The 23,118-nt window shown below is 37.1% G+C and overlaps 1 long non-coding RNA gene across 1 annotated transcript in view; it reads left to right on the top strand.

Moving 5' to 3' along the window:
• LOC138806260 (uncharacterized) overlaps positions 1 to 12,588 on the top strand; it is a 109,924-nt gene extending 97,336 nt beyond the window's left edge. The window contains exon 3 of the long non-coding RNA XR_011365754.1: positions 12,504 to 12,588. This is a non-coding gene — a long non-coding RNA (uncharacterized lncRNA). The remainder of the gene's footprint in view (positions 1 to 12,503) is intronic.
• Positions 12,589 to 23,118: the final 10,530 nt, after the last annotated feature.

The raw sequence follows: 23,118 nt of genomic DNA, 5'->3' as shown, positions 1-23,118 counted from the left end.
TTTTATTGTACTGTAGACTATCTCTACATTATTGAATGGAAAACAGTTTGTTTCCATAACTTTTTCCTATATATGTTATGGGTTTAAATAGTAGATCATGATTCAATAGTTTTCTGTTCACAGGTTTGTTCACATGTCCTTTCCATGGGACCTTACAATTTCTTTGTTTTTGAGCCATTGATGCCATCCAGTGGCAGAAGGAAATGTCCTTGAACACAAAAATCAGTCAAATTGATAGAAGTACAAATCAACAATATTTAAATCCCTTGCAATACTGAATTAAAAACTAATGAAAACAAGCCGGGCGCTGGTGGCTCACGCCTGTAATCCTAGCTACTCAGGAGGCTGAGATCTGAGGATTGCGGTTCAAAGCCAGCCCGGGCAGGAGAGACTGTAAGACTCCTATCTCCAATAAACCACCAGAAAACCGGAAGTGGCGCTGTAGCTCAAGTGGTAGAGCGCTCACCTTGAGCTGAAGAGCTGAGGGACAGCGCCCAGGCCCAGAGTTCAAGTCTCACGACCGACAAAAAAAAAAAAAAAACTAATGAAAACAATATTTGAAAAGACTATTCTAACAAACTTTTATCAACATAATAAAGCATTTCTGTGGTCCAACCTGACATGTTTCACACTGATGACAGACTATCTAGATTTGATAATTTGATAATTATAAATGATTCATTTTATTCTTCCAATCTTCGTTTTTTTCTTCTCCAAAAGCAAATAATCTTAGATTTGACCATGGTTTTCTAGAACTCTCTTTATGTATATAAATGCTAAGTCAAATATGCTTCTCATGAACACAAATCCTGTGGTTGTTAGTTTTTTTGGGAGGGGGGTTGTTTTGTCACTTGGAACTGGCTTGAATGCTACAGAAATCTGAGATTTAATTTTTTAAAAGATTCATTATAACTGCTTACAATTCTTGTACCCTAATTGACAACTCCCTAACACCTAGAAGAATCAGTATTTAGGGATGAACAAAGACAATCCTTAACACATTTTGAATGTTTTGCTCAGTAAAATTTGGAGTAAATATTTGACTTTTACAGAAAATCTGTTTTAGGGTTTTTTTGTTTGTTTGTTTGTTTGTCAGAGAGACATATTGATTTGTAATCCCTTGTGTGAATTCTTCAAAGTACTTCCTGGTCCCAAACCCTGCCTGTTCTGGGAATAAGACATAAGGGAGAATTTTTCTTATGACTATATCAGAAGAAGAAAACTGGCCACTCTACTACTGGGCAATTCTTTTGAGTAAGTTATTTTTCTCATGATATCCTTGACATTATAAAAGCACAACCTTTCAAAAACTACCTTTGGGGATAACTTGTAAAATTCCATTAGGCTCTTCCTGGTTACTTCAGAATTGTTTTTCATGATGTAACATCAGATCATATTCTGTAAAATCCACAATAAAAATTGTTAGTGATGAAACTTTGCAAAGCCTGAAGTTGTGGCTGTTGATGGGGGCATTTTATCTGGCTTACATCTGGCCATGTAAATTAACCAGATAGATCTTTAATAGCCAGGCCTCCTTCTCAGTATGATTTGACTCATGACAACAATGACTCTGTTAGTGTAGGTATGTTGGCTTTCTCTTTTATGATGCTTTTCTGTTATTTTCTTATCTTGTTAAAAATCAACAGGTCCTTGATATTAAATATTTGGCCATCTTGATCTTTAATTTGGCACAGTTCCTAGCACAAGTAGTAATCTTTCACATCTAATTGCACAGTACAAAATCTTTCAAATTTCTTCATATTGTGTTTGCTCTCTAATGTGTGAAAAACCAACCATGCTCTTCTATTCTAGCTGCTAGTTGCACTGAGTCCACTTTCTGAAAGGATCACTGGTGCACACACTCACGTAACACAGTGTAGCTTGGCCAAGACTATGGTTTATCCTGAACTCTTAGGAATTGCATAGTATTAAGAACACAAGTCAGAGGCTCATGGAAGTAATCAAGAAAATTGCAAATGAAGAGGAAAGCTTAATCTTGTCTAAAAAACAGGCAGAAAACAGAGCAGTCTGCATATATATTTTGCAAAGAAGTCATGTGGATGCTCCCACATATTGGCAAGTAAAGTTGATCTCTCCAAATGAAATGGGAACATTAGTGTAAAAATACAAGGATCTCGCAGCATGCCTCCTCAGCAAAACACAAACAAAACCTACCCAAGCCTCTAAGCACAAATAGAGAATTACTATACAAAATAATAGTTACTGGGCGAGTGAGATCTATGCCAATGTTGATGAATTACATTTTGTGGGAACTTGATGCATGTAAATCATGTGATTATTTATAAAAACATAATGATTACTATCAAAAATAAATGTTGAGCAGCTACTAGGTGACAAAGGCTCTGAATATATAATAGAGTGATGAAATGAGTTTTGCTTACCTCAAAAATCATACATCAAGAGGGAAAATAGACCTTAGGCTGTATCTCAGCACTTGTCCCGATAGGCATTAGGCCTCAGTTTGCTCTCCAGGGTCACACAAAATAAAATATATGCATAAAGCTAAACAAAAGGAGATAGGATGCCTAGGGGAGTGGTCAAAAGAACAGAAGGTTTTATTTGACAAACGACTTTTCTTCTCTTAAAGTCTGAATTATAATGAAATTGTATATAAAAAGACAATGGAAATAGATTTGAATTATAATTTTATCTCTTATGTTCCAATTAACATCTAATTAGCATAAGAATACATATTTTAGATTCTTTTGTGATAGAAAGTTTTGCAAAAGGCAAATTAATATTTGTGATTCATATATGAAGTTTTCTGTATTCTATAGCCAGAACTCTTTTAGAGAAAAGAGTATCAAAAATATTTTGAGCTGGGAAAATGGCTGAGTGGTAGAATGCTTGTCTTGCATGCATGAGGCCCTGGGTTGGATTCCTTAGCACCACATAAGCAGAAAAAGCCAGAAGTGATACTGTGGTCCAGGTGGTAGAGTGCTTGCCTTGAGCTGAAGAGCTCAGGGACAGCACCCAGGCCCAGAGTTCAGGCCCCATGACTGACTCTGTGTGTGTGTGTGTGTGTGTGTGTGTGTGTGTGTGTGTGTGTGTGTGTAATGTCTAGAATGCCTAGAAATCTAAATCTCTAAATGGCAAAAACATTGATATAAGATATTCAAATGTGAGAAATAAGTATGTTTTTAAAATTAAAAACAACGCATCAAGCAAACTTTGTTCATCTTTGGAAAACATGGCTTAAAGGTGGCATAATAGACACCATGCATAATCTAGAACACCTTTGTACAATTAAAAACACGAATTTTTGTTTGTCTTGTGAGGTAGTGTTGTGAAATGCTGTTCAGTTGAATTTGATCGTGTTGACCCTTATATACCCATTTGAATGAAAATGAGCCATGATTCAGAAAAAAAAAACTGTTTTGCTAGGTGTGTCTAGAGCCACAACTTCTATACACATTCTCCTGAAAAACTACTTGGGTGGTACCTTTGAGAACATTTGTGCAGTGCTACATTCATGGAAGGTCCTCCAGGGAATTGGCTCACATAATTATGGAAGCTGACATACTGTATGACCTGCAGTCAGCTTCCAGGAGAACCAGAAAAACCAATGGTGTAGTTCTAGTCCCTGTCCTATAGCTTGAGACTCAGGAGAACCTGAGGAATAAGTTGTAGTCTGGAGAAAAGAAGGCTCAGGACCCAATGACTAAGAACTAGTGTTTCAGTTCAAATCCCAAGAGAGGGGAAAACCAATTTCCCAGCTCAAAGGCAGTAAGGCAGAAAGAAGGTCCTTATTCATGCAGGCCTATTTGGGTCTATATACATCTTAAATGGATTAGATGAAGCTCATCCACATCAGCTTCATTTACCTTACTGATCTAAGTATTCATAATCAGTCAGAAACATTCTTACCAAAATACCACAAATAATGTTGGACTAATCCGGGCAACTTGTAGCCTGGTGAAGTTGACACAGAATTAGCCATTATGCCTTGTATAGCTTAAAACTATAATGATGAAAATGCATGTTACTTATTGAAAATTGACATAGGAAAAGAAATAGAATAGGTATGTTAATGAATATGTATGAGCCAGACTTAAAAAGTATTTACTGTGCCTTGGAAAGTGTTGAGGGCCCATGTTCTAGGCAGAAGATAAAAGCAGTCAACAAAGGCAAGAGTCCTGATCTCATGTTACACTCAGTGAGAGACAGTGAAAGATAAATACATACAGAATGTAATTTCAAGGGGAATATCTGCTGGGAGGAAATGTGAAGCTGGCTTTATGGCAGGGGTGGTACCAGAAATGTCAATATTTACCAACAAGGGTAGAAAGAGAAATGCCTTCTGAAAAGTGAGCATTTGAGAGAAGACTATTATGATGAGAAGGAGTGAGTTGGTTGTAGATACAAGAGAGGAGATTGCCAGGCAGAGGAACAGATTCTGAGATGAGAGCTCATTTGACATGTTTGAGGGCCAGAAAGAAGGTCACATGGTTGCAGTAGGAAAGGTGTGGTTGGAAGATAGAATCAATACTGGTTACAGCCAGTGAACACTAAACAGGTTATTAAGCATCTCTGGGTCAGCACTTCCATTCATTTTTTGTGCACTTAATACATTGGAAACATATTCTAACAATTACATGACAAAAAAAGGAACAGAATGAGAAGATTTAGAAAGATCAATAAACATTGTGCTAACAGGCAAATGAACTACTGGAGACATTGATGAATTCCCTGTTCAATAGGCAAATAGTTATACTAAAGGTATGCATGTTAGCTGAAGTCCATTTTATTTTGTAATGGACTATTTTTAGTCACAGATTTACGACGTTTCACATTGCTGGAATTTCTGGATTCTGGATTGTTTTGCATTGCATTTTATTAGAAATATCTATGAAGCCCATACTAATTTGTAGATGTTAGCGAGCTTCCACTTTATGCTTGGTGTTCTAGAGAGCACTTGCAGGTTATAATACAGTAGTTTGTGCATTTCCAAAGTATTTAAAGTAAGAATTTGGGAGAACTTTTAAATTTCTTGTTTTCTCAAATGGTCTTGTTCTAGTCAGGAAAATGTCACTATTTATCATGGAAATGGAATTGTAAATGGTGTACAGCATGGTGAGGAGGTTGAAGCGCTAAAAGGAGGAGATGCTGGAGGAGCTTATAAAGAGATTATTTATGCAAGAGATTAGAAAGCAACTTCTCTGTGTCATGTGCAGCTCTTTAGGTACCAGTAAAAGAAATGGTGCAAGACTGTTTTTTTCCAACTTTTAAAATTTGTTTGTTCATTTCTTGCATTTGAAATACTTTTCAATGACATCCTTGGCCTGAGACTCTTTGCCATATTCCTTGACCTCTACACAACTGCAACCAAACACTTTACAGGGTTTCTCCTCTCGATCTGTTTTGCAGAGACCCACCCACTTCCCTAATGCTTTGTTGTCATTGACCATCATAAGGTTGATTTGTTGCGCAGGGGTTCATTTCACTTAGCATCATCCTATATGGTCATATGTACATAGCTTTTGAGTTTTTTCTGCTCATCTGATAAAATTATTCTAGATGTATACTAGTTATTTCAAATGAGGAAAACCATGGGACCTATGTTTCTTTGGTTCTGGCTTACTTTAGTTAATAGAACTTTTTTCCAAGTCTTTCCATTTCCTTACAAATGGGGTGATGTCATTCTTTCTGATGGAAGCATAGAATTCATATATACATATATATATATATATATATATATATATATACACATATGTAATATTTTCTTGATCCATTCATCTACTGAGGGGCATCTGGGTTGGTTCCATATCTTAGCTATGGTGAGTAATGCTGTAATAAATATAGTTGTGTTGGTAGTTTTAATGAGATTTTTTTGTACAAATGTAGATCACAGTGGGTCCTTTAGGTAGTAGATAGACTGTCCAGAGGTATGGGACATTCTGGGCAACAGAAGTCACAACAGCCTAACCCCTTTGGGTTGTAAACATTGATAGCTATTGCCACTCCTGACAGAATAAGTATGATAGAGTTTATACTGTGTTGTCTCCTCCTAATGTCTCCCATTTGACAGAAATAAATAGGAAGCCAGTGGGCAGAGGCATCTGGGAAATGTAGTTTTCACATTCTTAAACTCAGTACTACATTTCAAAGAGGAGGAGACCCAAAAGGAAATAGCCGGTGCTGCCCGCCCATTTGTATATTATTTAAGCACTCCTTCTACTCTCAACTAAGCCTTGGCAATGCTAGCAACAGCCAGCTCTGCATCCACTGGCTAAGATGCGATTATTCCTTGTACAACTGCAGATATATTTACCCTCTCCCCAGAATAAACTGGTGTATAAACATCCAGCAATAACTGTATTAATCTCCAGATAGCAGCAATTCAGTTTCCTCACTATCTTACCTGGTGATTCTGTACCTAAGAATCTAAATCACACGTGAAACCACCACAGCAGTCAATCCACAGAATCCCTTCAGCTTCAGTCCCACAACTTCCTTCCTGTAGCTGTCAGCGTGTGTCCTCTTGCCATTTGGGATCAACAGAATTAGTTAAGAGTGACCTCCTGTTAGGATGATGAGAGCTAAATGACCATGCATTGACCCAGCTTCTAGCTGAGAAACAACTGCTATGTTCTGTGAGAATGTACAATGGTTCAATGATATAGGCATGGGAAACAGCAAACTTGTGAATGACATTCTACAGATAAAACAGTTAGACAAACCTTTTCAATGCTCATACTTTCTTCTCTGGACCTGTTTAGTCCATCTTGGAGAGAAACCAAATCAAACATTGATAGTGATTTTATGCATACATCCACATCAGTTCACAAGATTAATAAACATAGCACTTTATTCTTTCTAATTGTGTCCATATGGACAAATTATCAGCACCAAGACTGTGAGTCAATAAAGATTTGTGGCCATCTCTTCATCCAGGCACAAAGTGAACATTTGGATGAGCTGCTAGACATGCATGGCAGGAGAATTTTCCTTTACGTTGTCTTTTAGGCCCTTCCTGAAAGGGTTCAATGCTGTCTGACCAAGATATCTATTAGTAAACCAGGCACAAGTTGTTTTTCCTTTTTTCATCAACTATTAATTGACAGCTTGTGGTCTGTGTTAAAATGGAGGCACAAAATTTAAGGAGACAATACACTCGAGATCCTCAAGTAAAAACTTCTGTGAAATACAAGAAGAAACAAGAATGTTTATATATTTCTATTTCTTTCAGGATAAAAGGAATGCATGAGGTTGAAAACCTGATGAGTTTTGTTTCCTGCAATAATAGTAAGATGGCTAGAAGCAATATAGTTTTAATAGTTACTATATAGCTTTGGCATTGGGGACCCTATTCGGATCTGTCATACCAAAAATAACAAAATGAAAAGGAAATGAAGAGACAGCTACAATGCAATATATACAGTATCACATGAATCCAATTGTATTTTAGATGACTAATGTCACATTTAAGGAGAGAAAGAGCTAAGTAATTTTGACTATATATCTTAACAACATAAGGCTAAATAAAATTTACTGAACAAATATTAATCTCATAGAGTTGTTTTCCCTTTGGTGTGGGCAAACAATTTTGAAATGACTTTTAGTATTTTCTGGAATTGAGAATTTGCTTCATACATTAAGGAAAATGTAACTGGATCTCTCATTGTTGGAGAGGGGAGAATGATTTTAAGCGGGTGATATTGATCAAGATGAATTGTACTCACCGACTGAATTAAATGCTGAATTAAAACCCCTTTATACAACTATTTAAGGATAATAAGAAAACAAAAATGTAGAAGTGAGGGAAGCATGGAATGGGTAGTGTACTGTTAGGTTTGAGATAGGAGTATCAGCATAAAGTTATGACTATAGATATAGATATAGAAATGTATTTTTTAAATTTTTTTGGTCAGTTGTGGGGCTTGAACTCTGGGCCAGGGTTCTGTCCCTTAGCTCTTCAGCTCAAGTTTAGCACTCTACTACTTGCGCCACAGTGCCACTTGTGTTTTTCTGATTGGTTTATTGGAGATAAGAGTCTCGGGGACTTTCCTGCCCGGGCTAGCTTTGAATCGCGATCCTTAGAGTAGCCTCCTGAGTAGCTAGGATTATAGGCATGAGCCATTGATGCCCAACTGAGCTGGGGAGAGGCTAGTTGGGGTGAATGGAGAGTTTTGCACTATCTGACATTAGGAGTGAAGTCGCTCCCAGTCTTGGTCTAGCTCACTGAGTCTTCAGTATTCATTGTACTGATGGAAAAGTGAATAATACAGGATAATAGTGTTTGAGCATCATTTTACAGCCACTATAGTGATAGTTTAATGGGGAAAAATAGATATAGCAATGGCTGCTAAAATGAGTGGGTGAAAGCCTATGAGGAACATAATATTACACAGCTTCAAGATAGCTCCCCAGAAGACGTTTATTAATGAAGGGAAAGATGGTAACTTTACATTGAAAAACATAGTCAGTGCCACCTGAAGGAAGTAGTCAAAGTTAACTCACCTGCCATGTAGCAGTCATAAATCAGAGTGCTCCTGTGGGAAAGCTACAGCCTGAGGCACGGGAGGAGGAAACGTCAGACAAATCCCAAAATAAAGTCATAGAAAAACTAGAGCCATTTCAGATTTTAAAAGTCTGAGGCAACATGGCAATTTTGTGTAACACATGAACTTCCATATTCATGTGTAGTTCCATTTGTAGGTGTGATAGATCCGAAGACTGTAGCAACTTCTCTATTGTTCCCAATGAGTAGAAATATAATATGGTGCTTGTAACTCTGGAAGCTGTCTGGATACAGGGTGTGATATACACAATCATGTATGTACAAAGTAGACCTGGATTGTGCATGAATATATATATATATATATATATATATATATATATATATATATATATATATATTTATCCTTGTTTCAATCTGATCAATGTCCAGGCTGTTTTCCTATGTCATTCCTATTTATCTCAAGGTTCTTATACATAAAAGGATATAATTTCTTATTATCTTCATTCCAGCTTCTACTATGCAGCCTTTTACACAATACATTAATGGGATGTGAAGATTTTGTCATTGGAAGTGTATGTAGCAATACTTAGCTTCTACACATGAGGGCTAAAAATGTAAAGTGCCATTTTTGAGACAGATTTTAACACTATGGCTAAGACTTGGTAAACATTTTGGAGAAATTAATTATATGTCAATATTTTTAAGAGAAACATAGGAAGATTATGACACATGGATCTTTCTGAAAAGAGTGGTTATTCTAGCTAGCATATTAATTGCATGTGGATATTGGTGTGAATACCCATAAAGCAATGGGACAGATGAACTGCTTTGGATTACAACTGAATGTTAGGAAAGAAATAAGATTACTAGATAGACTGCACATTAGATATTTGGCAGGCAGGGATGTACAGTATGTGAATTAGCGTAAGAAGTGGTGACTTTGGAAAGGGAACCATCTAAAAGGAATTTCAGGACACTACACAGGGTATCATTAATTAGTTGACATAAGATATCATTGATTACCTATTTACTTGGGGCCATGGTAGAAACAAATTGGGTGGAATTCCATGCATGGATTGACATGGGCTGAAATTGGCTTTTTTGAATGAGGCTACTTCAGGTGACTGTATTACGTAATTCAAGGCAATCTACAACAAATAAAATGACTACTAGAGTTTTCTTCTTCCAAGGGCCATAGTTTGGTAGGTGTATATTGCTTTGAATTATAAGGACAAGTAGTATATTTGTGATTTTCTAACATTTTAATCTACAATAAGCCATTTTAATGCTAGGACAAATTAATAAATTTGGTAGTCTTCTTAGACTTGTTCACAAGCAAACAAACTCATGGGTAGCAGTCTGTTCACTGATTTTCTCTAAATAGAAGTAGTAGTTATCTTTTCCCCTTGCTCTGATTTAGAAATCAGTCTTTCTTTTGGTATTCTTATTCATGAGAAACATTGACTTTAGGCTCTTAATTCATTCTTTGCTGTACATGATATATCATGTTTTCTGAAAGATTCAGTCTCTTGTCACAAACCAGATAACCTAATACGATTCAATACCTCTTTTAGATGGACAGAATGAAGACTGAAGCTAAGTTGTTGATAAGATTGAAGATCTGGAGTCAAAAGAAATGGTACTAGGGAGTTTTAGATGACAAATATCTATGTGATAATATATAACAAGTATCATAAAAAATAATTAGGTCTAGAAACTCACAATTGTCTCCCACATGAGGCTCAGCAGGTTTATATCTGAGCACCTAGGCAACATTCGACATTGGGCCTATCTCCATGGAATTGTACTCCACTCTCTAGCATATTATGACCAGCAAAATGGTCCTAAATAGAATACAAACTTGTTGACTACTAAATCTGAGTCTCTTTTGATTAGAAGTGGCTCAGGTCTATATCCATGAAGAAATTTCTTCTTGGTGAGTGAAAAATATGTTTCTATTCTGCATTTGTCATCTCTGTGGGTTTGGCATTTGTGTGATCACAGTAACCATTGATAGACAGTCAAATAATAGTAATACATATCTGGGAGCATTGCTTAGTGACTCAGGCTTTTCTATAAACTCTACGTTTTTAATGAGTTACTGTGTAGTCATATCAGAGAACTTTAGAGATACAAATGACAATTCAAGCCAAACAACGGCTTAATATGGGCTCAAAGGCATATGAAGAGGAAAAACTTGGTTCTTCTGCTGATTAGTTTGGAAATCGGTGTAGTCCAGGTGTCAGTCTGAAAATCACTACCAAACTCATTCTATGAAGCCAGCATTACACTCAACCCAAAACCAGTTAGGGACCCACCAAAACAGAGAACTACAGACCTTCTCTTAACTAACCATAGATGTAAAACTTCTTAGTAAAAGTCTGGCCAAATGAATTCGACAACTAATAAAAATGTCATACACTATGATCAGTATTCATCCCAGGGATGCAGAGCTGGTCCTTCATGAATAATCAGTAAGTGAAATACAACACATTAACAGAAGTAAGGTCAAGAACCATGGGATCATCTCAATAGATGTGGAAAAGGCTTTTGACATGATCCAATACCCTTTTATGATTAAGCTCTGGAGAAGCTAGGAATAAAACATTCCTCAATATAATAAAGGCTGTATAGGACAAACCTGCCATTTATTCTTAATGGTGAAAAATAAAACCATTCCCAGTAAAAACAGGAACAAGTCAAGGATGTCCACTCTCTCCACTCCTCTTCAATACAGTACTAGTATTCCTAACAAAAGCAATAAGACAAGATAAAAGCACAACAGGAATCCAAATAGGGAAGGAAGAAGTAAAACTATCTCTAGGTGTACTGAGGATAGGTAAGGGAATGGTGTAGAGGCTTCTTCTTCTCGAAAGCCTCAGTTTATTATTCGTTTGATAGATTTATTCAACTTCTAGGTCACAAAGCAAATATGATTTCATGCCCAAGCAGTCTGGCTAGAGTAATCACCAAAAAATCTTAATACAAAGCTGCCCTTGTCTGTGCATCATGGACTGTTCTGAATACCATTGACTGTGTTCTTTGGTAGAGCATACTAATTCCTTTTTTAGAAAACATTTTTATTATCTTTAAGTAGTTGTATAACGCAGTTGCTATTTAACAGTTTATGAATATAATGCATCTTGATCCATGTCACCCTTTCAACATTCTCACTCCTCCCTTCTAATCAACACCTTCCCTCACTTTGCTTAGTTTTGTAGGATATGCATTCAATTTTTACTTGCATTCTGCCCCATTGTTGAGCACATTACTTCTTAAAGTCAAATTTTCCTCATCACAGAAGGAATAAGCAATTGATCACATCAAATCTCTGTAAACTAGTAGCATATCATAATAAGTCACTATTTAAAATAGTACTTTGGAAAGTATTTGTTTACAAGACACTGTCCAGTGGTGAGCCTCCCAAATGTCATTTCCACTCTTTGCTTCTCTAGACTTCTTTCCTCATTACTTACCTGTATAAAGCCTCTGACTACATCCTTTCTACTTTCTTTCATTACCTTCATTCTTCCATGTCATAGCTGCTTCAGCCATCTAGTAAATGTACTTGAGATACACAGAAGATAGTTCTCCTTTGTTTACTTTGTACCCATTATACTTAGCCACATGTGATAACAACCACGGTTACTGGAGAATGCAATGCTAGAGGAAGCAAATGGCTTTGCCAACAAATGGGAATATTCTGCCTCATGTCAAAATGACTTCATGCTATATTGTGGCTTAAAACTTGATCAATTATTTTAAGTGAATTAATCTTAAATTTTTAATGTAAATTTTGAGTCTTGCTCCTGATGCTCTCAGATTCTCTCTTAGTGCCACAAGTTTTTTGTTATTTTGTCTTTTGGTTGTTGAGTAGCAATGTTAGACTGTACTGATAAGCAAACAGTAGTAAAAGAATAAAGCATTAAAAGCTATCATAGCACTAACTTAGATGAGATAGAAATGCAATGGATACCTCATTTTTATGGTATCTGCTATTGCTTTTGATTCCTGGCTATAGTTACTCTGGAGATGCTGGCCAGGACATGGTGCAGACTGGCTGACCTAAACATGCTGATGCATGGAATGCATTGTCTGTGGATACCAACTGTCTGTTTAGCCACTGGGGGTATGTATATGGCTCTGTGTGTGTGTGTGTGTGTGTGTGTGTGTGTGTGTGTGTGCGTGCGTGCGTGCGTGCGTGCATGCATGCACGTTCTACTTGGTTTCTTCCATTTTTAATTATTTTGCCAGCTCTATGGTGAAAATAATCTTTGTTTTTTCAATACAAATCTGTAATAGACATAAAAGAATTGGTTGCATCCTAGAAATGTTGACATGAGAATAAGAAAGAAGATAAATAAGAAGGAAAAGAAAAGCAGTGTAGGAAAGAATGCCCAAGAAATACAGAAACAAAACCCAGTATGGAAAAGATGCTATTCTGAAAATGACCAGCAGGTGGCAGAAATACTGCAGCTGTAAGGTACATGTTCTTCATAATACCAGAGCTGAGATTTGGGAGCGTCCTGAAGTAAACATTGCTCTTTGTAACACAAAACCAGCTTTACAATCTAAATGCTTGTATGGAACATCTGCATCCAATGAACAAGGGTGGTGTGAGACCAAGGACATATGGTAAGGGTCTGGAGCATTCTCCATTGGAGGAGAGGACATATGAAAGAAGGCAATGTCCTCTTTAGTTTGGTCTTATGAAACCCTTTAGGTTTCATAATGAAATTGTATGGAGACTACGTGGTACAAAAGAGTATCTGAGACAATCTGAATTAAGGGAAGTGGAAACCCTGGAATGCTGATGGATGATTCTAATGAGCACACAAAACAGTTGCACTTATGTCAGAGTACAGGAAGATCTGGGTTCAATTCTCAGTAGAATAAAAAAAGATTAATATACAGTTAGATAAATAAGAGAAAAGGCTGTCATTTGGCCTGCTTATGATTGGCATGCACAGAATTTTACAATGCCTGAAGAGAAGAGATGGAGGACAGGCAGGATAGAGAAATGAAATCCCATTTGTCAACACAAGGAAAGAAAGCATAGTTCTTGATGTGAAGACTATGAAGGATCTCATGGGCATTTTTAAAGAATTACCACCAGAGCAATCAAAACCCCCAGGAGCAAAACAAAAGCATCACATTTGTAAGTCACCAAAGAATAATGAAACACAGTAAATGCAACAACAACAAAAATAGTAACCTGGAGTTGAAATTTAAGAAAAGGTTGAGAAAAGGGACCCAGAGCTAGAGGTAGAATGAGGTAGGAGCATTTGGAGTGGTAGGTGGTATTTGGGAAAGAGTTAGATTGTTTTCAATAAAATTTGACCATTTGTTCATTCATTCATTATGGACTGATTTAGTACATACAGGTTAAACAGGACTTAGGTACCATATGTTAGGAGTCTACAATCCAGGTCTCCTTGTAACTCTGAAAGGATGTGTAGGAATGCATGGGGGGGGGGAAGAAAAATGACAACAAAAATAATGACCTTCAAACTCACCTGGACATCTCTCCCCACATCAACCACCCTGCACTTTGTTTCTGCAGTTATAACTTCCCCCTTTCCTAACCAGCTGAGTTCCTGAACGAGCATCACGATATCATAGCGCTTTCTTCTTTGGGCTTTCTTGTCTCTCGTTTACTCTTCCACCCAGTTGCATCTGCTTGCCACTCTCATACCTGTCAAATAAATCCTCCCTAGAACCAAAAGAGAGATTAGTTCAGCATAAATATGAGGTTTTTCCATACTTAGTCTTCTTTGTCACTTAAGATAGAGCTAAATCCCTGACCAGAACAGATGAGGCGATGCCTCTCTGTGTGACCTCAAACTTGACAGTCAACCACAAACCGCAAAGGTCCCAGCCAACTCCCTGCTCCTGCTCAATCATCTACACTTGCTCCTACCTCTCTCTACCTAGACTGCTGCCCTCTCCTTTCCCTGCTTTGCCTGAATTTTCCTGTATGCTCTTTATCAGCACCGCAGGTCACAGTCTAAGAAGTTATCTTGATACTCTGATAACTAAACCTAGATAACCTGGATAACTATACCTAGATCTGTATTTTAAAATACTCAGTTGAATCTCTAGAATGCACTTGCCAACGACTGTGTAATTCCCATCTGTTTTTTAGTGACCTGCTTCTGTGTTCTCATGACCACTGCCTTTCTATACCCCTTCAGCATAAAGAACAAGAAGTTGGAAATTAAGTAAGTTCAAGGCTCTATACAGAGACAATATTCAGCAAAATATCCTGTTTATCATTATTAACACTTTTTCAAACATCTTTTATCTCTGTAAATATATTCATTTCTGTTTATTTCAAAGTAATTACTGTAATGGAGAAATTATAACATGAACTAACCTAGGGATTGGTCTTTTAGGAAAACCATAGTTGGCTTCTTTGGGGAGAAAGACAATTAAAAGTGAAAAATGAAAAGCAATGAAAGGAAATGAAGTCAATGCTATCATAAAATGCCACAGATAATGGTGTGCTATTAAATTTGGACATCACTATAAAACAAGAGTTTTCTGGTAAACTATCAATTCAGTATGAAGTATACAATATGAATGGAGTGATAACCAAGTGTCAAATTTAAACACATCTAGTACTCCACTACAACACTTTGGCTTTGTATGTGGAAATGATTAAAATGTTTCAAGAGGAAATTATTTTATGGAGTATTATATTGAGAGGACATGGTAGGCTGTGGGAGGGGCTAGCCTTGGTAAACTAACCTCAGCATTGATTGATTTCAGAGACTCATGTTTATAAGGCAGCTAGCTGGTGTGCCAGAAGACCCTGCCTTTGGTTATTGCTTAATTTTGATGTAGTGTCTCACTTTATGCCTAGGCTACCAGGGCAGTGATCTTCCTACTTGTGTTTCCCTATGTCACTTGTAATGGAAGTCATGATCCACTGACCCTGCCATTGTGTTTGCCGGGTAGCTGGGCTAACAAACATATGCCTTTCTCCATTGAGTAAGATGGACTATTGTGAACTTTTATGCAGGCTGGTCTTGAACTGTGATCGCTAGATCTCTATCCCCAAGTACCTAGGACTACTGGCCTCCTAACCTCCATTATGTCATTCTTTTTGTAATCTTTAAGTAGTTGTACAAAAGAGTTGCCATTCGACCAAGTAGTATATAAATACAATGAATCTTGATCAGTATCACCCATTTACATAATTTCAATGTAGCCCAGCTTATTTTAATTTCTCTTCAGAGCCCTAGGTACAAGTACATTTTCATCTATGTCTGATTCCATTAAAGCTCCCATAAACATTCTATTGAGAAGATCTCATTTGCAAATGTTCTCAGTCTTCTTCATTTGGGTGCCTTGTATAGTTCAACAAGATTGAAAGCTTGGTAGAGAAAAGCAGGTTCAAAGAAGGGGAGGTAATGCACAGAAACCTGCACTTTTTATTATTAACTTCTGGAATTTTATCTTACCTGTCATGGTGATATATAAGGATCTCATTTCAGTTTTTTGCATGTGCATAGCCAATTCTGCCATGCTGTGTTTTTGGTTCTCTTATGAAAAAGTAGATGGCCATAGGTCTCTGGGTTCATTAATGGGTCTTTAATTCTATTCCATTGGTCCTCAGGCCTGTTCAGTACCAAGCTATCTTTATAACTAGAGCTTTATAATAGAGGTTGAAATTTGGTATTGATATTCTTCCAGCATGGTTCTTCCTGCTAAGGACTGTTTTTGTTATTTGGAGTCTTCTATTACTCAATGTGAATTCTTTGCTTCTTCCAGTTCATTAAAGAATGTTCTGGCAACTTTGGCTGGGAGGAGGGGGGGATGGGATAGTCGGGGAGGGGTCCATGGGAAAGGATGGTAAGGGAAAACAAAGGAGGAGGCAACAATGTTTGATAAGAAATGTACTCATTGGGGCTGGGAAGGTGGCTCAGTGGTAGAGTGCTTGCCTTGCATGCCTGAGGCCCTGGGTTCAATTCCTCAGCACCACATTAGCAAAAAAGAAAAAAGCCAGACGTGGCACCGTGGCTCAAGTGGTAGAGCGCTAGCCTTGAGCTGAAGAGCTGAGGGACAGTGCCCAGGCCCAGAGTTCAGGCCCCATGACCGGACCTCCCCCCCCCCAAAAAAAAAGAAAGAAAGAAATGTACTCATTACCTTGCACATGTAATTGTAACCCCTCTGTACAGTATTTTCACAATTAAAACAAAAAAAAACAAAAGAAAAAGAATGTTCTGGGATTTTGATTGATATTGCACTAAATTTGTAGATTACTTTTGGCAGTATTGTCATTTTCACAATGTTAGCCCTTCCAATCCAGGAACATGGGAAGTTTTTCCACTTCCTTAAAGCATTTGGAAACCTCAGCGTGCAGGGTGCATAACTACCAGACAGAAAATAAACTGAGCAAAACCATGGGGAAACCCAAATATGTGTCATCCTATCCAAACCTCATTGTGAGTGTTTCAGGGGCACCTAATATAGATATATCTCTGCTCACTTGCAACTGGTATCTAGTAAGTCCAAGTGCCTGGCTTCCACAGCAAATTGAAATCAGCAAGCAGGTTGAGACAAACAGAGTTGAAGCAAGGAGGTTAGTGCACACTCATAAGGATTCATGCTGGAGTTCAGTTCCCAAAGACTGAAGTCAGTGGTAGTCCTCACAGGTAGACTTTTGGAAAGTGATTAGCTTTATAATGGCCATTAACGTGGAGACCCCAAGATTGAATCCTGGTGGTTTTATAAGAAGAGGGAGAGATACCAGACACAGATGGACAGAATGTTCATTCCCTGTGGTATGTCCACGTGCCATATGATGTTCTGTGCTAAGTTGCCACCAAGAAGCTATTGCTGGAAGTGAGTTTTTGCTCTTGACAGCTGAAATTGGGAGATAAATGAACTTCTTTTCTTTTTTCTTTACTTTAGCATTTTTATTTTTTAGATATGTTAAATACTTTAATCCACTTATTTTGTTGCATTTTAGAGACAAATGATTGGAACCAAAAAGTCTTGCAATAAAGTTAACCTGCCTTGAGAATTTCATTATAATAACATAAACTAATACTGAACTCAGTCTTTGTACACAAAGCTTCAGCATCTAAAGTGCTGATATAAAAAAAGAATCAGATATAAGATTTTCAAAGAATACTTTTGGGTTGGCTAAAATGGGAGCAAATAGCCTGATTATTCAATTGATTCTGTAATGATTAACTTATTTTGAAAAGGAGTTAGAGTTACGTGGTTTTTAAGGTAAGTAATTGAACATAGAATTTAGTGAGGAAAAGACTATATCCAAAGGCTATTTGTTTACTTAGGTCTTATAAGTTTTAGAGCTATGCAATAATGACCAGTCATCCAAAAATTCTGCTCTCTGGTTGACATATCCCCCAAGGATTTTAGATAACTCAAATTCTACTGTTTAATTATTAACTAATTCTATGTGAGCTTCATAAATGCTATTGATTATCACCTAAATAACTGGTGGAAAAAATTTTCCTTTATAGCTAACTGGTCTAACATTTAGAAAATGGTGGATTTATGGGGAAAAAATATTTTAAATGATGACAGTGTTATTGGTTACATGTATAACAGAAGACCTTATGGTATATTTTCACCTAGCTTTGACATGGATTTTAAGTATTATTAGAGATATTTTGCATTCAAGATTCTATTGACCAGGAGGACGAGCTAATTAAATGGTGTGTTTAAGAAGTGACATAGAGTGGTCTTACTCTGACTGGTAAGTGGACAAATCTGACCCAAGAAATTACACAACTGTCCATTGAACAATTGCTCAGTACCAGGCTGAGTAAGGTATTTGTGACAATACTTACATAAATAACCACTGGGCTTCATTTCAACAGGAACCCATGTGTCCTTTTTGTAGAATTTAATTACTACTTCTAGATAGTAAGGCCAAGTTATAGGATTTTTAAAAATTTTATGACTTGATCTATGCATGCCAAGTCTCGTAAGCCCAATTAAATACACCTCCTTCCTCTTTTTCATAAAGCAGTTCACTGTCTAGGGATCTCTAATCCTGGACAGTCTCATGACAAAATCCCTGTCAGTAAAAATACAAATTTCAATAAAGTAAAAAAAAATATATATATATAGTTATGACAAATCCATGAAATATAGTTCTTCCTTTTTGGTGTGCATTTGGTATTGGGGCTTGAACTCAAGGCCTCTCATTGACTTGGCTTTTCTTCTAAGTGTTTGCAGTCTGCCACATGATCTATCCCTTCACTTCTGGCTTTTTGCTGGTTAAGATAAGAGTTTCACAGATCTTTCTGCCTGGGTTGGCTTTGACTTGTGATCCTCCTATCTCAGCCTCCTGCATAGATATTATTACAGGTACTTGGTTTCAGTTCCAGTTTTTAAGGATGACATTCTCAGAATCTGAAAATGCATACTATTTATTTCTTTTATGTACATTGTAAAAGAAAATTTATTTGTGAAATTGGGGTACTTTAATTCTGAAATGACTTCTCTTTATTTCTTGTTTTCTTATTTTCACTATCTGAAAGATGTTTTCTGAAACATCATGGCTTTCCTGTGTTGGAGAAGTTCACCAGCAGTGCTCTAATTTGACCTTTCTTCATAAAAGGGACTGCTCTCTGTTCTAGGATGACCCTTTTAAGACTGTGGCTTCTTAAATAGCAGCATTTAACTACAATTAGAAGAGGCTTCCTGGTTTAAATGCTGATAAAATGACTTTAGGAAATAAGTTGCTGAATTGATGGGCTGAGAGGAGCTTCCAAATAGCAGTCATAGAGTCAGGGAGCAGATATTACTAAGATTTTGATATAAAACAATGATTGCATCTGACTCCTTTCATTAGAACCCCCTGTTTTGTTATAAGTGGATTATAATGGCACACTTTCAAATTAGTGGGAACTCTTTAAATTGAATTAGCGTTATATAAATTCTGAAAACACTTACTGAGCTCCTGGTAGTTAGAGCTCAGCATACTTTCACCAGGATTAATCTAAGATAAAGTTTTGTGGATAGAGAGTGACTTGTGTGGACTCTTATGATTTTGGAAAAAAATAAAGAACTAGTGGGACACACAATAAATCATGAAAATGAATGGACGAATCTGTGTTGGGAAGAAAACCTAGAAAGAAAAGAAACATCCCAAACCATTCTCTTCCCTAGAAAGTCATATTCTCTCCTCTTAAAAATATTTCTCTTGAAGGTAGTAATTTAATCTATTAACTCTGTGTAAATATTTATTCCTCACTAACTATGGACCAGATACCCATGAGAGAGCCTGGTGATCTTACATCAGAACAAGAATTTAACAAGTTAAAGAAATATGGTAACTGACAAAAAGTGTTGGTTGCTGCTATGGCTTGAATGAGTTTTCCAACTCCCATGTGTTTAAAAATTAATCCCCATGCAACAGGTTGTGAAGGGGAAACTTTATAAAGTGAATAGATAACTGAGGGGATGAACTCCTGATAAAAGCTAGTTTAGTCCTCTTCCCAATCTCAGACACTCATGCTTTCTCTGTTCTTCTGCCATAAGGTGAATAATGCAACAAGAAAGCCCTGCCATAGAATGTGTTGAATCATCATAACCCTCATCCCAAAACCAGGCAGTGACTCATCAAAGAAGGACAACTATAGACCCATTTCTTTGATTAACATTGATGCAAAAGTTCTCAACAAAATTTTGTCCAATAGATTTGAACAATTCATCCAAGAAATCATACACCACAATCAAACATGATTCATTTCAGGAATGCAAAGCTGGTTCAATATACGCAAATCAATTAATATAATTCATCACATCAACAGGAGCAAGGATAAGAACCACATGGTTATCTCAATAGATGCAGAAAAAGCATTTGACAAGATTCAACACCCCTTTATCATGAAGGTTCTGGAAAAATTAGGAATCCAGGGAACATTCCTCAATACAATAAAGGCTGTATATGACAAACCTACAGCCAGCATTATACTTAATGTTGAAAAACTAAAGCCATTTCCTCTTAACTCAGAAACAAGACAAGGATGCCCACTCTCTCCACGTCTCTTCAATCTAGTATTAGAATGCCTAGCTACAAGATGCAAACATAAAGTGGATCCAAATAGGGAAAGAAGAAGTAAAACTCTCCCTCTTTGCAGATGACATGATCTTGTATTTAAAGAATCTCATAGACTCCACTCCCAAATTACTCAAGCTGATTCAAAACTTTAACAAAGTAGCAGGGTATAAAATTCACCCTCAAAAATCAATGGCTTTTCTGTATGCCAACAATGAGAAAAGTGGGGCTGAAATTAAGAAAGCAACTCCATTCGTAATATCCCCACAAAAAATAAAATACCTAGGAATTAACTTAACCAAAGAAGTGAAGGATGTCTATGATGAAAACTTTAAAAACTTGAAAAAGGAAATCAAAACAGAACTTAGAAAGTGGCAAAAAACTCCCATGCTCCTGGATTGGAAAGATCAACATTGTGAAAATGGCAATACTTCCCAAATTCAATGCGATACCTATCAAAATTCCAACCTCATTCTTCAAGGAAATAGAAGAGGCAATCCAAAAATTCATATGGAACAATAAAACACCCAGAATAGCAAAAACAATCCTCAACAGAAAGAACACTGCTGGAGGAATATCAATACCAAATTTCAAACTCTACTATAAAGCCATAGTAATCAAAACAGCTTGGTAATGGCACAAGAACAGACCTTAGGACCAATGGAATTGAAAACCCAGAAATGAACCTATAGACCTTCAGCCATCTAATCTTCGATAAGGGAGCTAAAAAAATAGAATGGAAGAAAGACAGACTCTTCTGTAAATAGTGCTGGCAAAATTGGTTAACTACATGTAGAAAACTAAAGCTACATCCTTATATATCACCCTGTACCAGAATCAACTCCAAATGGATCAAAGACCTCCAAGTCAAAGCAGACATTCTGAAAATATTACAGGATGGAATAGGAGAAACCCTAGGTCTCCTTGGAGCAGGCCAAAATTTTCTTAATAGAGACCCAGAAACACAACAAATCAAAGAAACGTTGGACAAATGGGATTGCATGAAATTGCAGAGCTTCTGCATGGCAAAGGACATAGCTAGCAAGATCAATAGAAAGCCCACGGATTGGGAGAAGATCTTCATTAGCCATACAACGGACAAGGGTCTCATATCTAAAATATACCTGGAACTCAAAAAATTAAATCCCCCAACAACAAATCTTCAAAGAAACAACTGCCCAATAAACAAGTGGGCTAAAGACTTAAAGAGAAACTTCTCTGAAGAGGAAAGAGGATGGCCAATAGACACATGAAGAAATGCTCAACCTCCCTAGCCATAAAAGAAATGTAAATCAAAACAACATTGAGATACCACCTCACTCCAGTTAGAATGGCAAAAATCAAGAACTCTAATTAATAACAACAGATGCTGGAGGGGATGTGGACAGAAGGGAACCTTACTGCATTGTTGGTGGGAGGGTAGACTTGTTCAGCCACTGTGGAAAGCAGTAAGGAAGTTCCTCAAAAGACTCCACATAGGAAAAGGTCAGATAATGTGATGTCAGGAAAATGAACCCTTAGATGTGTATTTTAATGTTTTTTCTTTCATGCATTTGTTTCTAACGCATTTATAAGATTATCTCTTCGTTGCTTTCTATGTCCCTCCCCCACAGTATAACCCCTGCTTTCACTATATTTGATGTCAGTATAACTTGTGGAGGAGATGGGGAAAAACCAGTTGTTTAAGGATACAGGTGGACCTGTTGCAACAATGAGAAGTACAAGTTGTCATGTCCAAAATGAGCTTTACAACATCGGTTGGGGGGGGGAAGGGGGGGAAGGAGAAGGATTGGGATTGGGGGGGAGGGGGGAGGCTGGGAAGGGATGTGAAGGGTAAACAAAGGAGGAGGCTGCAATGCTTGGTAAGAAATGTACGCATTATCCTGCCCATGTAATTGTAACTCCTCTGTACAGTATGTTCACAAATAAAATAAAATTAAATTAAAAAAAAAAAGACTCCACATAGAGCTCCCTTATGACCCAGCAATCCCACTTTTGGGCATTTACCCAAATGTTTACAAACAAGACCACACTAAAGCTACCAGCACGACTATGTTTATTGCAGCATTATTTACCATAGCTAAGATATGGAACCAACCCAGATGCCCTCAGTAGATGAATGGATCAAGAAAATGTGGTATCTATACACAATGGAATTCTATGCCTCCATCAGAAAGAATGACATTGCCCTATTTGTTAGGAAATGGAAAAACATGGAGCAAATTATATTAAGTGAAGTAAGCCAGGCCCAAAGAAACATAGGTCCCATGTTTTCCCCTATTTGCAATATCTAGTATATGTCTGAGTCAAGCAGAAAAGGTCAGATAAGGTGATACTAGGGAAATGAACCCTAAGATATGTATTCAAATGTTTTTTTTCTTTCATGCAATTGTTTCTAACACATGTATAAGATGATTTCTGTTTCTTTGTATGTCCCTCCCCCACAGTATAACCCCTGCTTTCACTGTATTTGATGTTGGTATAATTTGTGGAGGGGAAGGGGAAAAACAAATCATTTAAATAGGGATACAGGTGGATCCATTGCAACAATGAGATGTACAAGTCATTATGTCGAAAGTGAACTTTACAA

The sequence above is a fragment of the Dipodomys merriami genome, unplaced genomic scaffold, assembly GCF_024711535.1.
Source record: "Dipodomys merriami isolate MVZ:Mamm:240054 unplaced genomic scaffold, mDipMer1.0.p SCAF_4, whole genome shotgun sequence".
In the NCBI taxonomy this organism is placed as follows: domain Eukaryota; kingdom Metazoa; phylum Chordata; class Mammalia; order Rodentia; family Heteromyidae; genus Dipodomys; species Dipodomys merriami.
Note: the sequence above shows the minus strand (reverse complement) of the source record. Positions and strands in the feature narration are given on the sequence as shown.